This window comes from Leucopleurus acutus (genome assembly GCF_964270905.1).
Source record: "Leucopleurus acutus genome assembly, chromosome: 10".
NCBI classification, from domain to species: Eukaryota; Metazoa; Chordata; class Mammalia; order Artiodactyla; family Delphinidae; genus Leucopleurus; species Leucopleurus acutus.
Genome location: NC_139153.1, coordinates 40,249,617 through 40,255,512, shown reverse-complemented (window position 1 = coordinate 40,255,512; position 5,896 = coordinate 40,249,617).

Genomic DNA, 5,896 nt, shown 5'->3' with positions numbered 1-5,896 from the left:
GGCGGCGCCCTGCCTCCCAGGGATTCTGCTCCCTCTTCCTCCGCCTCTGCCGCGCCCGCCCCGCCCCGCCGGCACTGGCCTCGGCCGCGCGCCCCACTGCCGGCGCCCGCGGGTCAAACACAAACACGACCCCGCGGTTCAGGGACGCGGCTGCCGCAGGCAAGCGAAGAGGACGGGCGGGTGTCCGGACTCGGCAGGCGCCAGCCACAGGCGCGAGCGCTTCCCCTCACTCCGCGAGGCCGGCGGGCGGGCGCCGGCAACCTGAAGATTAAATCCAAACAAGCGGGGCAGGTCTAGGAGGGGGAGCGGCTAGACCGCGAGGCCACGGCCCGGTCTCACACTCTCTTCACTCTTCTTTCACTCTCTTGCCCAGCCCGGGAGTGCTGAAAACCAGGCCGACCTTCACCTCCCTCCCGGGCTGTCGCTGCCGAGGTGGCCTTTCGCGGTAATAGCTGCTCACTAGGGCCTGCCAATGCCCCGCCCTCCCTTTCCTAGTTGGCGCCAAACGGAATCCACCAATCAGTAACCAGTTCTCCTCCTCGCACAGGAATGGCAGCTAGGCTGGACCAATGAGAGGGGAAGAAGGAAGCAGCTCGCGGGACTCCTCGAGGTCACCCCTCCTCAGAAAGGGGAGGGGCCTAGAGGGGACCTGAGCTCCTCTGAGCCAGAGTGGCTCGGAGGTCAATGAAAACTCCCAGCTGAACCTGCGAGGCGCCGGGGGAGACCGGAAGCCCCTCTTGACCCATTGCATGCTGGGAAGCGTAGTTCGCACAGCCAGCGGCAGTCCAGTCACTACTTACCCCCGTTAGGCCAAAGCTATGTCGGCCGCCCGTCCCGCGCTCCGCAAACTGAGGAAATGTGGAGGGTGGAGAAGGCGGTCCGGGCCCTTCTCCCACCCTGGGCCTCCAGGCCTTAATTTTATCGCGAGAGAGGGAAGTGAATGACCCAAGGACTGGGCGCTGCCTCCTGAACACCAGGGCCCAACTCTGGACCGCTGACTCCTGTCCAACAGGTAGTTCTGGCCATAAGCCGCTGACCACAAGACTTAACCCTACGGCCTGGACTGTGGGCCTCGGCATTGTTTGCTCACCTCCATTTTAGCTCTTGTATAATACTTTTCTCAGAATCATTTCCTTCTCTCCCACCCTTTCTTACCTCATTGGGATAGCAATACCGTAAATATAATAATAGCTAATGCTTATGTAGTGCTTAGGTCCCCGTGTTCCAAGGGCTTTATCTATTAATTCGTTTGATTCTTTTTTTAAAAATTTATTTATTTTTGTCTGCGTTGGGTCTTCGTTGCTGCGCGTGGGCTTTCTCGTTTTGGGGAGCGGGGGCTACTCTTCGTTGTGGTGCACGGGCTTCTCACTGCGGTGGCTTCTCGTTGCTCTAGGGCGCAGGCTCAGTAGTTGTGGCACATGGGCTCAGTAGTTGTGGCTCACGGGCTCTAGAGCGCAGGCTCAGTAGTTGTGGCACATGTGCTTAGTTGCTTCGAGGCATGTGGGATCTTCCTGGACCAGGGCTCGAACCCATGTCCGCTGCATTGGCAGACAGATTGTTAACCACTCTGCCACCAGGGAAGCCCTAATTCGTTTAATTCTTAAACAGTTCTGTGAGACAGGAATTGTCCCCATTTTATAGATGACCAGATTTGTTGTTATATCCTCTGTACCAGTGGCAACTCCTAGAATGAATGATTTTATGAGAGAGGCAGAGGTACAGCAATCAGTCCTTAAGAGGACTTGTCTTTAGATAGCATGTTTAGAGCAAATACTCTTGATTATTTAGATTGTATATTTATTTTAGGTGTCTGGTTGAGATTATGACCACTACCTCTGTTTTGGGCCTACCGTTAAATTCATTAAATATTTCTTTAAAAAGCTTTTGCTGGGGTGGAGGGATAAATTAGGAGGATGGGATTAACATATATACACTACTATATGTAAAATAGATAATGAACAAGGACCTACTGTATAGCACAGGAAACTATACTCAATATTTTGTAATAACCTGTAAGGGAAAAGAATATGAAAAAGAATGTATATATGTATAACTAAATCACTGTGCTGTACATCTGAAACTAACATAACATTGTAAATCAACTATGCTTCAACTAAAAAAATAAATAAAAAGCTTTTGCTTTCAAAGGTTTGTATTATGCAAATAATACAAAATAATTATAGCCTTAGAAAATACAGATAGTTATAATTTTAAAAAATCATCCATAATTCTACCATCTTCAAAGAAACAATGGTCAACATTTTGAACTTTTTGTATGGACATACACTATAATTATACAGTCAATATTTGTTTCATGGTTAAAGGAATGGAAAGTCCTTGCCCGAGCAGACATTTCCTGAATGGGATTTGCCCAAGTAGGTTGACATACTGAAGCATTTCCACCAGCAATCCAAGTATTGGAATGAAAACTGTGTCCGAAATGTTAGAGAACCTTTTTTGTTTTTCCTTTCTAAATGTTGTTGGGGACTTCCCTGGCGGTCCAGTGGCTAAGACTCCACGCTCCCAATGCAGGGGGCCTGGGTTCGATCCCTGGTCAGGGAAGTGCATCCCACGTGCCGCAACTAAGAGTTCACATGCCGAAACTACAGATCCCGCACACAGCAACAAAGATCCCAGTTTGTCGCAACTAAGACCCGGTGCAGCCAAATAAATAAATAAATATATAAATTTTTTTTTTAAAAGGTTGATGAAGTGTTGAGGATGACTTTTTTTTTTTTTTAAGGTTTGCGTCCATGGATTGTGAAAGAAAAGGAATAATTTAACCAAACCCTTTTCCCCATTCACTCAGGAATGCTCTCCAAAGTCCTGGAGCAGCTCTGGGGGGAAGGGAAGAGACCTGCGCTGTGAATTGAGAGGTCTGAATTCTAATCTAGCTCTGCTTTGGGGCAAGTCGATTTTTGTTCACTCGTTCATTCAGTCTCTACTGTGAGCCTACCAATTTGCCAGATCCAAACAGACAGGGTTAATGCTTCCTTGGAGATTTGCCTGGAATACTCTTCTTCACTCAGCTAACACCCACCCTTTTAAGAAAGCTCTACCGTCAGATACTGTCACTGACACATTCCCCTGTTACCATCCACATTCCAGGCGTTTCCACGTGTTTACACTGGTTTCTGTGATAATTTAATCCCCCCCCAAAAAAGATAATAAACGCAAAAGGATAGGGACCCCCCCCCTTTCGTTTTCTCTACTCTAGTGCCTGATTCAGGGAAACCCTCAGCACATAATAGATCGAATACATGCTGCGAAGAAAAAGTGTGACTGCTTTGAGAGTGTTTAAGAAGGGAATTTAATCTGGTGTGGTACCGTCAGGGAATCTCTGAGGAAGTGTCCGGGAGGATAAGTCCTTAGGAGGTGGAAGAAAGCGTGTTCTGGGCAGAGGGACAGAACCTAAGCAAAATCTCTGAGGCTGGGAGGAGTCCCCCCCTCCCCACCTTGTGGCAGAGAACGAGGGGGAGGGGTTGTTGCAGAGGGCACAGACTCTGCAGGGGCTTGTAGACCACATTCTGCAAATTTATCTCAAGGGCAATGGGAAATAATTGAAAGGTTTACATTTATATTTGAAAAAGATAACCCTGGCTGATTTAATATTTTACATGTGCCCATTCTTCTTTCACCCACCTGTGCTGTTAGCCAGATTGGATTTATTCTGCATGGTTACCTGAGGCAGTGTGAGCCTCCCTGGAGGTTTCAGATTAACACTGAAAAGGAAAGTCAGAACTAACAAAGCTTTCCAAGGTGGAATGAGCAGTCCACAAGTCTGTATCACCAGGGTCTTAGATGCTGTGGGGGTGAGGAGTACCTAGCATCGAGGGTTCCCAGATCCTAGTTCTACATTACAGTTATCTGGGGAGTTTTGACTTTTACTTAGTTATTTATTTACTGAGTTCGCAATCCATTTACATGGGACAAATTCAAATGATACCAAAAAAGGCCTAGACAAAATCTCCCTCCCATCCCTGTCTACCCTGTTTCCTCCCCGTTGGTCATCACTGGCCAGCTTTGTGTGTGTGTGTCTCCTAGAGCCTGTGTCTGTGCTAACAAGTGCATGTACATATTCCGCCACACATACTTTTCATTTTTCATAGACGGCAACAACATGTTATAAACACTGTCCTGAATCTCGCTTTTTTCCACTTCATATATCTTGGAGTTGGTTCCATATTAACAGATAAATTTCCTCTTTTTTTTTTTTTTTTTTTTTTTATTGCTACCAGTTTGGGGAGCTTGTTTGAAAATAGAGATTCTCTGGTCTCCCTTGGATATTTTGACTTCATAGGCTTGGTGTAGGGCCCTGCCTGGAATCTGTATAATCAGAAAGCTCTATGAATTGTTCTGAAACACAGGTTTGGGAACCACTTAACTGAATGACTTTTAAGGCCACTGAATTCCAGAGATCCCACACATTATTCTAATACATAATTTGTGTTTATCCTGGTTTGTGCTGGGTAACAAGCTCTGTAGGATGGTATTCTGAGCACAGGCTAAATCTTGTCTCATGGTTAAATGTCTGCTCTGGGATAACAAACTTTTCTAGCAGAAACCGCACCCCCACCCCTGCCCATTCTTTCGTGGGTGCTTCCTGAACAGTGAAACCCACCCCCAGTACTTTTTTGGCCTCCTGCGTTACGGCAGAGAACTCCCAAATTCCCGTTACTGATAGGAATATCTCGCCTGAATTCCTGCCCCACATCTGAATTCACCTAGAATGGCCCGCCGGCAACTCACAACTCTACTTACCTCAAGTCCACTTACTTCTCTTTCCTTCCTAACCGGACTTGTGACCCTGCCTAGTGCCCTTGGCAGGAAAAGGCACCGGCACCTTCACCTGCCTGTTCTTCCCCCGCTGCTGACCTGATCTGGCTGGACTCCCAAGCCCTTGACCCGTAAATGCTCTTTCTAAATGCAAATCTGATCTCCTCTCACCCTCTGTTTGAAGCTCTTTCCTGTAACCCCCCAACTGCTTAAAGCAGGGGCTCCCATACGTTTTGGACCCATGACCTGGAACACACATATCAAAAAGTTTTCAATACATCATTTACTCAGTACTACCTGTAATACACTGTTTTATCTTTTATTTTTGTGACTTAAAAATCCTAGCTATGAAAAAATTTGAAATTTTTAAAAAATCCTAGCTATGAATCCCTAAAATAAATGTGTTATGATGGCCTGTGACCTACACTTTGAAAAGCAGTGGCCGATAGGCTCAGTAAGCTAATAATGGTGTCAGCAGGACTCCTTTCATCTTAAAAGCTGTATGAAAAAATAATGTGGGAATTCTCGGGCAGTCCAGTGGTTAGGACTCGGCGGTTTCACTGCCGTGGCCTGAGTTCAATCCCTGGTCAGGAACTAAGATTCCTCAAGCTGCTCGCAGAGCGGCCCCCAAAAAAAATCTCAGAAAAATTCCTTCCCATTCCTCTTGTTTTGTGTAGTTTATTACTTGGCTCAACATCCCTGTTCTTGCGTTCATTCACTCAACAAATGTTTATTCATTGCCTACTGGGACAAACCTTGTGCTAGAAATAAAATGCCACAATCCCTACCCTCAGCAGGCTTACATCTGCCAAATACAGTCTCACAGAGGAATGCTTGCAGTGATGAAAGCATTATCATGATAATGGATGCTGTCTGGGGCAGGCTGGTGGAGCTAGGAGGAGGGGTGGAGATGGAGACTCAGAAAGCTGGAGTGGGAAGGGAGGGGGGACTTCCCAAAGGAGATTAAAGCTACTGAAGCTTGAGGGTGTAGGTTGTTGGAAAAGGGTGATTCGGGGTGGGGTGGGGTGGGGTGATTTTTAAGGAGAGGAAAGAGGCCTCAGAAGCCAGGAGGTGAGGATACTACTTCTGCAGAATGGGCTCGTGGGAATGGCTGTGAGGA